Here is a 14139-nt window from a genome sequence, read left to right on the forward strand (position 1 = left end):
AATTTATATTCATTGCCCTCACTCTCCTTTTATCCACACATCCCACCATTCAAATCATCTATAAAACACTGAACACATAGTACAAGACACTTAGGCTCAGATCAATCACCTAAGACCCTGTACTCAAGGAGTTAAAAACAGAGCAGTCCAGACACGTATAAAATATAAGAAACAAGGACACCTGGGTGGCTCAGTCCGTTAAGCACCCAACTTCGGCTTGGGTCAAGATCTCAAGGTCCATGGGTTCAAGCCCTGCATAGGGCTCTGTGCTGACAGCTCAGAGCCTGGAGCCTACTTTGCATTCTCTGTCTCCCTCTTTCTCTGCCCTTCCCTGCTCGTGCTCTGTCTCTCTCTCTCTCTGTCACTCAAAAATAAATAAACATTAAAAAAGTTTTTTTTAATATATAAGAAACAAAGTATGAACCACAAGAAGGTAATTGATTTTTTTTTTTTTTTTTTTGAGAGACAGTGAGAGCACAACCAGGGGAGGGGCAGAGAGAGAGGGAGAGAAAGAATCTTAAGCAGGCTCCATGCCCAGCACTGAACTGACTCGGGGCTCTATCTCACAATCATGAGCAGAAATCAAGGGTTGGGCACTTAACTGACTGAGCCATCCAGGTGCCCCAAAGATATTGGTTTTTTTAATGTTTATTTATTTATGTTGAGAGAGGGAGAAAACATGAGCAGGAGAGGCACAGAGAGAGGCAGAGAGAATCCTAAACAGGCTCATTCTGTCAGTGCAGAGTCAAGTGCAGGGCTCAGTCTCACAAACTGTGAGATCATGACCTGAGCCCAAACCAAGAGTCGGTTGCTTAACTGACTGAGACACCCAGGCAACCCAAGGTATTGATTTTTAAAGCTAGTATTAGAATTAAAAAAAATTCATATCAATAATCCAAACTTCTGCCTTAACAAACTAGAAAAAGAGCAAATAAACCCAAGGCAAACAGAAGAAAATAATAAAGAGCAGAAATCAATTAAATTGAAAACAAAAATAGAGAAAAATCAATGAAATTAAAAATTGGTTATTGGAATAGATCAATAAAATTGATTAACCTCTAGCAAGGCTGACAAAAAAAGAGAAGATACATTTTACTAATACCAGGAATGACAAAGGAATTATCACTACAGCCTTCATAAACAATGTTTCATAAAACTCTCTACACATACATTTGACAACTTAGATTAAATGGACAAATTCCTCAAAACCCACACATGACCAATCCTCCCCCACCAGATGAAATAGGTAAATTCAATGGCCCCATGAAAACTGCACTTAAAAAACTTCCAAAAAATCTCCACACCCAGATGGTCTCAAAGACAAATTGAAACAAACATTTAAAGAAGAAACAACACCCCCGTACTTCAAGCTATACTACAAAGCTGTAATCACCAAGACAGTATGGTACTGGCACAAGAACAGACACTCAGATCAATGGAACAGAATAGAGAACTCAGAAATGGACCCACACATGTATGGCCAACTAATCTTTGACAAAGCAGGAAAGAATATCCAATGGAATAAAGACAGTCTCTTCAGCAAGTGGTGCTGGGAAAACTGGACATGCAGAAGAATGAACCTGGAACACTTTCTTACACCATACACAAAAATAAACTCAAAATGGATGAAAGACATCAATGTAAGACAGGAAGCCATAAAAATCCTTGAGGAAAAAGCAGACAAAAATCTCTTTGATCTTGGCTGCAGCAACTTCTTATTCAACACGTCTCTGGAGGCAAGCAAAACAAAAGCAAAAATGAACTACTGGGACCTCATCAAAATGAAAAGCTTCTGCACAGCAAAGGAAACAATCAGCAAAACTAAAGGGCAACCGACAGAATGGGAGAAGATATTTGCAAATGACATATCAGAAAAAGGGTTAGTACCCAAAATCTATAAAGAACTTATCAAACTCAACACCCAAAAAACAAATCATCCAGTGAATAAATTGGCAAAAAACATGAATAGACACTTCTCCAAAGAAGACATCCAGATGGCCAATTGACACATGAAAAAATGCTCAACTTCACTCATCATGAGGGAAATATAAATCAAAACCACAATGAGATACCACCTTACACCTGTCAGAATGGCTAACATGAACAACTCAGGGAGCAACAGATGTTGGTGAGGATGCGGAGAAAGAGGATCTCTTTTGCATTGTTGGTGGGAATGCAAGCTGGTGCAGCCACTCTGGAAAACAGTATGGAGGTTCCTCAAAAAGATAAAAATAGAACTATCCTACGACCCAGCAATTACACTACTAGGCATTTATCCACGGGATACAGGTGTGCTTTTTCGAAGCAGCACGTGCACCCCTGTTTATAGCACATGTTTATAGCAGCACTATCAACAATAGCCAAAGTATGGAAAGAGCCCAAATGTCCACCAATGGATGAATGGATAAAGAAGATGTGGTATATATATACAATAGAGTATTACTCGGCAATCAAAAAGAATGAAATCTTGCCATTTGCAACTACGTGGATAGAAGTAGAGGGTATTATGCTAAGTGAAATTAGTGAGTCAGAGAAAGACAAATATCATATGACTTCACTCATATGAGGACTTTAAGAGACAAAACAGATGAACACAAGGGGAAGGAAACAAAAATAATATAAAAACAGGGAGGGGGACAAAAGCATAAGAGACTCTTAAATATGGAGAACAAACAGAGGGTTACTGGAGGGGTTGTGGGAGGGGGGATGGGCTAAATGGGTAAGGAGCACTAAGGAATCTACTCCTGAAACCATTGTTGCACTATATGCTAACTAATTTGGATGTAAATTTTAAAAAATAAAAAATAAAATTAAAAAAAAAGAAGAAACAACACCAATTCCACATAGTCTCTTCCAGAAAATAAGAGGAAGAATCAATCCTGACTCATTTATAAAGTCAGTATTGCCCTGATACCAAAACCAGACAAAGACAATACAAATCAAGAAAACTAGAGACCAATATTCCTCACATACATGGTCACAAAAATGCCGAACAATGTACTAGCCAATTGAATTCACAGTATATACTGTAAAAACAGCATATCACAACCAAGAGGGGTTTATTCTGGCAATGAAAAGCTGTTCAATATGTGAAAATCAATGAGTGTAATCCATCACATTAATAGTCTAAAGAAGAAAACCAATATAATGACACAAAAAATATATTTGACATAATTCAGCATCCATTCCTGATTAAAAAAAAAAAAAATCTCAGGGTTCCAGGGTGGCTCAGTCAGTTAAGTGTCAGACTCTTGATTTTGGCTCACCATCTCATGGATGGTGAGTTTGAGATCCAACTTGGGATCTGCACTGACAGTGTGGAGCCTACTTGGGATTCTCTGTCTCTCTCTCTTTGTCCTTCCCCCTCCCCACATGCCCACACTCTCTCACTCAAAACTAAATATATTTTTTTTAATTTCAGTAGTCTAGGAATAGAAGAGAATTCTTCTAACCTAATAAAGGGCACCTACAAAAACATCTTCAGCTAACATCATATTAATGGTGAAGAACTGAATGCTTTCCTTCCTAAGATTGGGAGCAAGGTAGGGATATCCACCTTCAACATTCTACTCAACATCATTATGGAAGTCTTAGCCAGTGAAATAAGACAAGAAAAAAAAAGGGGGGAGGGGGCATATAGATTGGAAAGAAAATGAAACTGTGCCTATTTGCAGATGACATGTTTTTCTATGTAGAAAATCCCAAGGAATCTACAAAGAAAAAACTCCTAGGACTAACAAATGAGTTTAGCAAGAGTCTCAGGATACAATACTAACATGCAAAAATCAATTATGGTTTTATATACTAGTAGTTTATAACTAAAACCTGAAATTTAAAAAATAATACCATTTAGGAGCGCCTGGGTGGTTCAGTTGTTTAGGCGTCCGACTTCGGCTCAGGTCACGATCTCACAGTTTGTGTATTTGAGCCCCGCATCGGGCTCTTTGCTGACAGCTCAGAGCCTGGAGCCTGCTTTGGATGCTCTGTCTCCCCCTCTCTCTGCCCCTCCCATGCTCATACTCTGTCTCTCTCTGTCTCTCAATAATGAATAAATGTTAAAAAAATAATAATGCCATTTACAATAGTTCATAAAAATAAAATATTTAGGGATACCTTGTGGCTCAGTCGGTTAAGCACCCGACTTCAGCTCAGGTCATGATTTCACAGTTTTGTGAGTTCAAGCCCTGTGTTGGGCTCTGTGCTGACAGAGCCTGGAGCCTGCTTCAGATACTGTATCTCCCTCTCTCTCTGCCCCTTCCCTGCTCATGCTATGTTTCTCTCTCAAAAATGAACATCAAAAAAATTTTTTTAATAAAATAAAATAAAATATTTAGATGTAAATCTTATAGAGGATGTACAGGATTTGTAAGCCGAAAACTATAAAACTATTTTCTTTAAAACGAAATAAAAGAAAACCTAAATAAATGGAGAAATATACCATGTTCATGGATTGCAACCAACACAATAAACATGTCAATTCCCCAAAATGACCAATATATTTAACACAATATAGATCAAAATCCCAGCAAGAATTTTTGTAGATATAGACAGCTGCTTCTAAAATTCATTTAGGAGGCACCTGGGTGGCTCAGTGGTTAAGGGTACAACATCAGCTCAGGTCATAATCTCATGGATTGTCAGCTCAAGCCTCGAGCTTTGTGCTGGTGGTATAGAGCTTCTTGGGATTCTTTCTCCCTCTCTCTGCCCTACCCTCTCTCATGATAAATAAACTTAAAAAAAAATTCATTTGGAAAGGGAAAGAAACTAGAACAGTTAAGACCATTTTGAAAAAGAACAAGAAGATTGGAGGAATCATATTACCTGACTACAGATTTACCATATGTAAAGCTACATAATGAAGACAGTGTAGTATTGGTGAAGAGAAAGACACATAGATCAGTAAGACAAAATAGAGTCCAGAAATATACCCACACAAATATATGGGTCTATATCTTCAGTTGATTTTCAACAAATGCACAAGAGCAATTTAAAGGAGAAAGAGGGGCACCTGGGTAGCTTAGTCTCTTAAGCATCTGATTTTGGCTCAGGTCATGATCTCATGGTTTGCTGACAGCATGGAGCCTGCTGAGGATTCTCTCCCGGCCTCTCTTTCTGCCCCTCCCCCACTTGTGCGCGCTCTCTCTCTCTCTCTCTCTCTCTCTCTCTAAGTAAATAAATAAACTTAAAAAAAGTTTTTAAAAAGGAGAAAGAACAATCTTTTTTAGCAAATGGTACTAGGACCACTGACCTCCATATGAAAACAAAAAATGAACCTCAACCTAAACTTCATAACTAATACAAAAATTAACTCCAACTAGATCATAGATATAAATGCACCAAGTAAAACTATATAACTTATAAAATAGAAACTTTTTTCACATAGGGCTAGGCAACAACTTCTTAGACTTGCCACCAAACACATGATCCAATAAAGAAAAAAACTGATAAGCTGGACTTCATCAAAATTAAAAGCTTTGCTCTCCATATGATACAGTTAAGAGAATGAAAAGAGGGACACCTGGGAGGCTTAGTTGGTTAAGCGTCTGACTTCAGCTCAGATCACGATCTCACAGTTCATGAGATTGAGTCCCATGTCAGGCTCTGCGCTGTCAGTGCCTGAGATTCTCTCTCCCCACTCTATCTTTCCCCTGCTTGCATGCACAGGCTCTGTCTCTCAAAATAAATAAACTTAAAAACAAAAGAGAGTGAATGAAAAGATAAGCTACAGACTCAGAGAAAAATTTTGCAATTCACATCTCCAACAAAAGATGTATCCAGAATTTATAAAAAAAAAAAAAAAAAAGCTTCAAATCTCAAAAGAAAACCCCGTTTAAATGGCCAAAAGCCTTGAAGAGATGCCTCACTGAAGAGGATATATACAGATGGTAACTAAGCATATGAAAAGTTGCTCAGCATCATAAACCCTTAAGGAAATGCAAAGTAAAACTACTATGAGATACTACTGCATGTTTTTTAGAATGTCTAAAATACAAAATACTGACCATATCAAGTTCTGAGGAGGATGCAGAGCAACTGAAACTCTCATACATTGTTTATGGAAATGCATAATGGTACAGCCACTCTGTAAAACACATTGGCAGTTTCTTAAAAAGCCAAACATACAGTTACCATATGACCCAGCAATCTCACCTCTTCCTATCTATCCTAGAGAAATGAAAAATTATGTTCACACAAAAGAACCCGTGTATGAATGTTTATAGCAGCTCAATTAATACTGCCCAAAACTGGAAACGGCCTAGGAAATGAATAAGCAAATTGTGGTACATCCATATAAAGAAATGCTACTCAGGGGTGCCCAGCTGGCTCAGTCAGTGGAACATGCAACTCTTGATCGTGGGGTCCTGAGTTCGCACCTCACATTGAGTGTAGAGGTTATTTAAAAAAAAAAGAAAGAAAGAAATACTAGGAACAAACTAATACATACAATTTGGATGACTCTCAAAGGAATTAGGCTGAGTGAAAGAATTCAGTCTCAAAAGGTTACAAACTGCAGGATCCCATTTACATGACATTCTCAAAAAGAGGAAACTATAGTAATAGAAAGATCAGTGGTTGCCAGGGGCTAGGTGTGTGTGTGTGTGTGTGTGTGTGTTTGGAAGGGGAAGGGGAGAAGGATGTGACGATAAGAAATAGTATAATGGAATCTTTTGGTGATGGAACTGCTTTGTATCCTGATTGTGGTAGTGGTGAAATGAATCTACAAATCTTTTAAATTAACAGAACCATACAACCTTGCTCTCCTCCCCCCAAAAAGGTTAAATTTATTGTATAGCTTTTTTTTTAAATATGAAGTGTTAAATGTTAACTAGACTTATTGTGCTGATCATTTTACAATAAATGCAAATACTGAATCATTATGCTGTACAAATGAAACTGATAGGTTTTGCATCAGTTATACCTCAATTAAAAAATAGTTGAGTTGTAACACTAAAAGGCTGTGTCATCTTGACCAGCTATTTCCCTAACAAGTCTTATAATCCATCTTAACTAGGCTGTGCCAGTATTAGGAAGCAGTAGATACTACTTAAGTTTCTTAAATTCCCTAATTTATCTTTATTTTCCTTATTAAGAGAATGATGCCTGTGAAGGCAATTCACCCAAAGACTCAGAGAACCTCACCTGTAATAAATGTCCAGGCCTTTGCTTTCACAAGGAGAGCCATAGATAAAGAAAGTGAGCCTCTACCTCACTAGTTCTCAAAGTGTGGCTCATGAAACCCTGGTAGCCTAAACCTGTTTAGGGGGTCCACAAAGTTGAAATTATTTTTTAATGCAAGATGGGTTTTTTTTTCCTTTTTACAGATGGTACAAAAGCAATGGTGGGTAAGACACCCTAGCATGAATCAGGATAGAGGCACCAGGCTACACTGTGAAGATTGTATTCTTCTTTGGCCCACACTTGGAACTTAAAAAAAAAAAATGTCAGTTTCACTTTAAATCTCAACCCTTGGCTACATATTGTATTAATAAACTGCCCGATGAAGAGAATGAACCCAAATAGCACTTTTAGTACATTCCTAAATACAATGAGTGTTTCAGGGGAAAGTCCTTATTTGAATTGAAAGTTGAATGAACTATGGTTCAACCATTATGAGCTCATGGTTCATGAGTTCAAGCCCTGAGTCTTGGGATTCTCTCTCTCTCCCTCTCTCTCTGCCCCTCCCCCGCTCACTTGCATGCACGTGCACTCTCTTTCTCTCTCACAATAAACAAATTTTTAAAAAAAGTTGAATGAACTACCTTATTTACACCATTTTTACTTGAATAAAACAAGACAAAACAAAAAAGTCTCACAGGAAAAAAAGTATTAGTTTTAAAATAGAAGTTCAAGAAGTAGAATAGTTTCTTCTGGACTGGAGAAAGGATTAAAGGCTTCATGAAGGACGAGGCATTTAAAAATGTATGTTAAAAGTACAGAGTATAATGCTTGTCGTAATCTATTTTTTCTGATAAAGAAGTGCTCTACACATATTTGGCACTCAAGGAGTATGTGATTAACCTATTGCCTATGATATTAACACTAGAGACACAATTTAGGAAACTCTATGAAAAGTGAAAAACATGAGAAAATGCCTGAAATTTCTTCCTACCCCTTTTGAAATCTTCTCTTAACCCATCAAAGTTCATTTAAAGTTCTAGCACATTCCTGATTCTTCCAACCCACACTGGTCTTTTCAACTTGTCCAAACTTATTCTATCAAACTTGGCCTAATACCTTAGTGTAATACTTCTCTATATTTTAAAGTCCATGCCTCATTTCCTTTAATAGTTATTAAAAATGTGTTTTTATATTAAAAAATTTAAAAACATTGCACTGCATGACTAAAAAGAAAGCACTACTTAGCTTCAAACTACGCGTCTTTTATTCCTTCAATCTACTGAGTCTTATGCCCCTAAAAATATTTGGGCAAGCCTTCCTTTCCTTTTCTGTTCCCATACCCTCTTCACTAGTTTATGCTTAATGATCAGTGCTTACTAATTTAAGACTTAATATTATTCCTTAATAGGCTAACATGTAACACATTTTCTCAGCTCTTTCTTTTTCTGAGGTCAGAGATCATGTCTACTACTTCTCTATTATAACTAATGCAATATGGAATAGAAGTTTGCCAATTGGATACCCCTGTGTACCATTTTCCAGTCTAGTCACCTCCTAAATTTTTACTCCCTTTAAGAAAACAATTATTTCAGGGGCGCCTGGGTGGCTCCATCGGTTAAGCGCCTGACTTCGGCTCAGGTCACGATCTCGCGGTCCGTGAGTTCGAGCCCCGTGGCGGGCTCTGTGCTGACAGCTCAGAGCCTGGAGCCTATTTCCAATTCTGTGTCTCCCTCTCTCTCTGACCCTTCCCTGTTCATGCTCTGTCTCTCTGTCTCACAAATAAATGTGTTAAAAAAATTTAAAAAAAAGAAAAAAACACAATTATTTCAAAAGCTAAATCCAATTTTTTGCAACAGAGGTTTAGAAAAAGGCACAGAAAAATTTGATTTTTAGTAATGCTGCATATTCATATTAAAGTTGCCAGAAAGCTTACAATGCTGGTATTCTATAGTAATGGCACTATTATATGTTAACATTAGCCTCATTCAGATGATTGAACTTAAGGTGGCTTTGAATTTAAGTTGGTTGATCTTGTGTTAAATTGTAAAGTTAAGAATAAAGTTAAGAATATGTATGAAATGTTGGATATTTGTCAATTGTGACTCAAAGAAATTGAAAAATATTTTTCTTCATTTTGGGGGAAAGGAACCATACCTCTAACCCCTTTCTAATATGTAGGTCTTCTTTTTAACATTAATATGTATCTTTAGAACTGTCATTATTTTAAAAAATAGAGAAACTCTTTTCACTTTTTTTTTTTTTAAGTTGGCGTCATGCCTAACATGGGCTTGAACACACAACGCTGAGATCAAGAGTCACATGCTCTACCAACTGAGCCAACCAGGTGCCCCCAGAACCTTTTTTTAAAGTACAAATTGACTTTGGTCAAATATCACAAATGAAGGCAGCTTGTGAATTATTCATAATAACTGAGAATGCCTGTTCTTCATCTTCCTTAGACAAAACTAACCACAGTTAACAAGTACAGACACTTTTAAGCAGCCAAAATCCTTTACCCCCTAGACTTTTAGCAACCGTTACTAGTCCTGGCCTCTAAACTGTCTCTCACATTAATTTTATCTACTTTCCCTAAATCATTTCCATGTTTCTCCATGTTTGCCATGTTTCTCCTCTAATCACTAAGCAGTTTTTTTCCCACCCCCAAATCAAGCTAGGCTGAGTATCAAAGATAGGCTTTACTGTACTAGATAAAGCTAGCAAGACCATCTTAATATGTCCTTATACTTGTAACTTCATGAGGAAGTGAGTCAATACCTTTTTTTTTGAGTCAATACCTTTTTAAGAGCAGAAGACTTAGTATCCACTTTACAAGTTAGAAATAATTTTTATATATTCTCTAATAAGATAGGTGTATATGCCTGTTTATAGGTAAATCCTTAGTATACCATATATTTCACCAAAGCAGTCTTAGAAGTCATAAAAGACCTGGGGCGCCTGGGTGGCGCAGTCGGTTAAGCGTCCGACTTCAGCCAGGTCACGATCTCGCGGTCTGTGAGTTCGAGCCCCGCGTCAGGCTCTGGGCTGATGGCTCGGAGCCTGGAGCCTGTTTCCGATTCTGTGTCTCCCTCTCTCTCTGCCCCTCCCTCGTTCATGCTCTGTCTCTCTCTGTCCCAAAAATAAATAAAAAAAAAAAAAAAAAAAACGTTGAAAAAAAAAAGAAGTCATAAAAGACTTAACCCAGTGCTGAGAAATATGATCAGTCTGTCTCTCATTCTATCTAATGAAGAATATGAATAATAAATAATATGCTCACCCTCTGGTGGCTGAAATCAGAAACGTATTTTCATTTTCCTGGATTGTATCCAAAATATGATTAGTGTGGTGTATTAAATTTCTGCATCATATTTGACCTACACCAAAAATAGATCTAAAAGAAAACTGCTGGCTTCACAAGAAAACAGGTTTACTAGAATATCTAATGAAATATCAACAAAATATTAAATGTAGTTGTTTTCATCTGTTAATGACATGAAAAACAAAATCTGGGTAAACAGAACTTAATAGTAAGGAGACATTTTCCTATGTGTCTATTTTTAATTTACAAATAGCCCTAATAATTAGGAAAAATTCATACCACAGGTTAAGTTTAATTTTCTGCCCACTTTACTCAACTGTCCAGCAGATATTTATTACATATCTATTATGGTTCCATGGTATATGCTGGAATTGTTAACTCCCTGCTTTCAGCCTAGTGAGGGTAAAATAAACAGTAATTCCTGTACAGTATGATGAGTACTACAACAAAGAGTGAGCATGAGGTTTTAGGGCTACCAAAGCAGTCCTGGTCAGGGAGTAATCAGTGAAAGATTCTTAGAAAAAGTGACATATTCACTGAGACCTGAAGGAAGAAGAGGGAGTAGAGAAACAATTATTATTTGTAGGCAGAAAGGCCTGAGGTGAGAGAGAATGTGGAAAGTGGGAAAGGTTACAGTATGCGTAAAAAAACAAGCCTAAAAAGAAATGCAGAGGTGGGAAGAAAATCTGAAGAATGCCAAAGAGAAGACTTTAAAATATCTACTAGATTTAGTGAACAGGAAGTTACTGATATCCTTGGGGGAACAATCACTAGTTGAATTAACTGGAAAGAATGAAAGTCAAGGAAGTGGGCACAGCAGGGGCGCCTGGATGGCTCAGTCAGTTAAGTGTCCGACTTCAGCTCAGGTCAGGATCTCACAGTTCCTGAATTCAAGCCCCGCATCAGGCTCTGTGCTGACAGCCGAGAGCCTGGAGCCTGCTTCAGATTCTGTGTCTCCCTCTCTCTGCCCCTCCCCTGCTCATGCTTTGTCTCTCTCTCTCAAAAATAAAAAAAACATTAAAAAAAAAAGTGGGCATAGCAAATGTGGGCAATTGTTTCAAGTCCTTTCGCTGAGAAGGGGAAGACAGAAATGATAGGGATAGGGAATGAGATGAAGAGTCTAAATAATAATGGGGAAAAGTCAATATTGAGGGAGTGTTTGTAGGTAAAATTCAAGGGAGCCAATACCAAGGAGACAAGCAGGAATGGGACTTAGAACACAGGAGAGATCTGAAGCATCTAGAGGTCTTCTTGGTAAGCAGGATCCTTGTGCTTTTTAAATGGAATCACATGCAAGGTTACCTCTAAAAATAATACGGTCATCTGTGCAAAACTACCCTAAAAAGTTTTTTTTTCTTCCACTATAACAAGTGAGTAATGGGAAGGGGTAAAAAAAAATGCTTAATATGTCTAAGTGGAGACAGTGGTGGAAGATAAAACTTTCCTGCAACTCAGTACTTTGTGAAATGGAATATATAGTTTACTGGATTTAGTAAAACGCTTTCACATTGCATTTCTTTTTAGCCACATCATCTGAACAATGCAAACTGCTACATAATGACAACCTATTTTACAAGTGTCTAAATCAAGGGCCAAAAATCCAAATGACATTTAACAATGGGCTAGCATGTACTGGGTGCAAAACTAATATACTGCCATACTGGTATTCCTATTTAAAAGCTGACACTAGCTGTCAAAGTATTGTTACTGTTACGGTTATAGAGTTCTTAATTACTTAATATATTTTTTCATGCACTGTACTAGTCTTCATTAAATGCTATTTAGATTTAAGTCCTATTATTTTTAAACACATTTAATTAAAAGCAATCCGTAAGTAAACTCATAAAAAATTATTTGCTGTCAGAACAAAATACAGTAGACCCTTGAACAACATGGGTTAGGGGTAATGACCCCCTGCAGTCGAAAATTCATGTAGAACTTTTAACTCCCCAAACTTAACTACTAATGGCCTACTGCTGACTAGAGCCTTACTAATAACATAAACAACACATACTTTGTATGTTATATGTATCATATAACTCTCTTCTTACAATGTTAGTGAGATTATTTTTGTGAATGGTGTGAGAAAGTGGTCTAGTTTCAACCTTCTGCATGTTCCTATCCAGTTCTCCCAGCACCATTTGTTAAAAGAGACTGTCTTTTTTCCATTGGATGTTCTTTCCTGCTTTGTCAAAGATGAGTTGGCCATACGTTTGTGGGTCTAGTTCTGGGGTTTCTATTCTATTCCATTGGTCTATGTGTCTGTTTTTGTGCCAGCAATGTTAGTGAGAGAAAAGAAAATGTTATCAAGAAAATCATAAGGAAAATACATTTACACTACTGTAATGTAAAAAAATCTGCATATTTAAGTGGACTTACACAGTTTAAACCCATGTTGTTCAAGGATCAACTGTACTCCTACCACTGTGATTAGATTTTGGCTTCTTTAATATAAAAAATGAATTTCTCCAAATTTTGCTTTGACTATATTTTCTTTCTTTCTTTTTTTAATGTTTATTTTTGAGAGACAGAGTGCAAGCAGGGGAGGGGCATAGAGAAAGGGAGACAGAATCTGAAGCAGCCTCTAAGTTCTGAACTGTCAGCACAGTGCCTGAAGCGGGGCTCGAACTCACAAACGGTGAGATCATGACCTGGGCTGAAGTCGGACGCCCAACTGACTGAGCCACCCAGGTGCCCTTGCTTTAACGATATTTTCTGATTGGAAAACTAAATATATAATTAAATGACTATTTCTGCATTTGCATTTTCTTTTTTTTTCCTTTTAAGATTGCATTAGTATGGTCACAAGTTTGACACCTACAGTACATTGATAACATAACTGAATACAATGTTAAGTAAATTACATAATTGTTGCAAGTTTTAAAATGTCAACTCTGAGTGATCATGCATTTCTTGCGCATTTGCATCTGAACCACCAACTGCACAACTCAATCTTTGCTTATCTTCACTGGGAATATATGCCTCAGTGAGGTCAGAGACAGAAGATGTGTGTCTTTTTGTAGACCCAGATTATCAAGAGCAACAGTGTAAAACTCAGGTATTCCATGGAACATGGTGGCAACACTGGGTTTTGCTTTGGGTCAAATAAAAAATGCAATTATTGACTATCGCTTGTGCGAGTCACCTGATGCCCCAAGTTTTGGGTTAGCACAGAGTATTTTCATATCCCCGCATAAGGCCAGCAGGCAGTTTCTATATACACTCAGTTCCTTCCCAGGGGAAAAGTTTAGAACTAGAGATTTGTAGTCTTCCAACATGCATCAGTGACATACAGCTGGAACCAAGATGGGACTCATAGCAACATCTTTATCAAAGGTATTGAGGGGTAGCAGAATATGCCACCCCAAAACGTGCCACTTTAACATGTGGGTTGTTTTGAGTTGAAAGCAATTAAGAGCCAACTGACTTGGGAAAAGCTTATTACCTCTCCCTTAACTGCCTAAAAGAATTTAGAGAGTCAGCCTGTACCAGGAAGAAAGTTATTACTAGAGATAATTTTTTAAATCAGAAAGACTTATCTGCACAGTGTGGCAGATGTTCTTTTTACCAGACATTCACTCTTCTCATCTTCCTGTGAATTGTCTTCCTCCCCTTTGAAGCCCAGGCTCCCATCCTCTCTCCTTTGCTCAGGATGGTATATGAGCCTCAACTGGCTGAGTGTCTATGAGTCTCATGTCTTTGTG

The sequence above is a fragment of the Panthera onca genome, chromosome C1 (genome assembly GCF_046562875.1).
Source record: "Panthera onca isolate mPanOnc1 chromosome C1, mPanOnc1 haplotype 2, whole genome shotgun sequence".
Lineage (NCBI taxonomy): Eukaryota > Metazoa > Chordata > Mammalia > Carnivora > Felidae > Panthera > Panthera onca.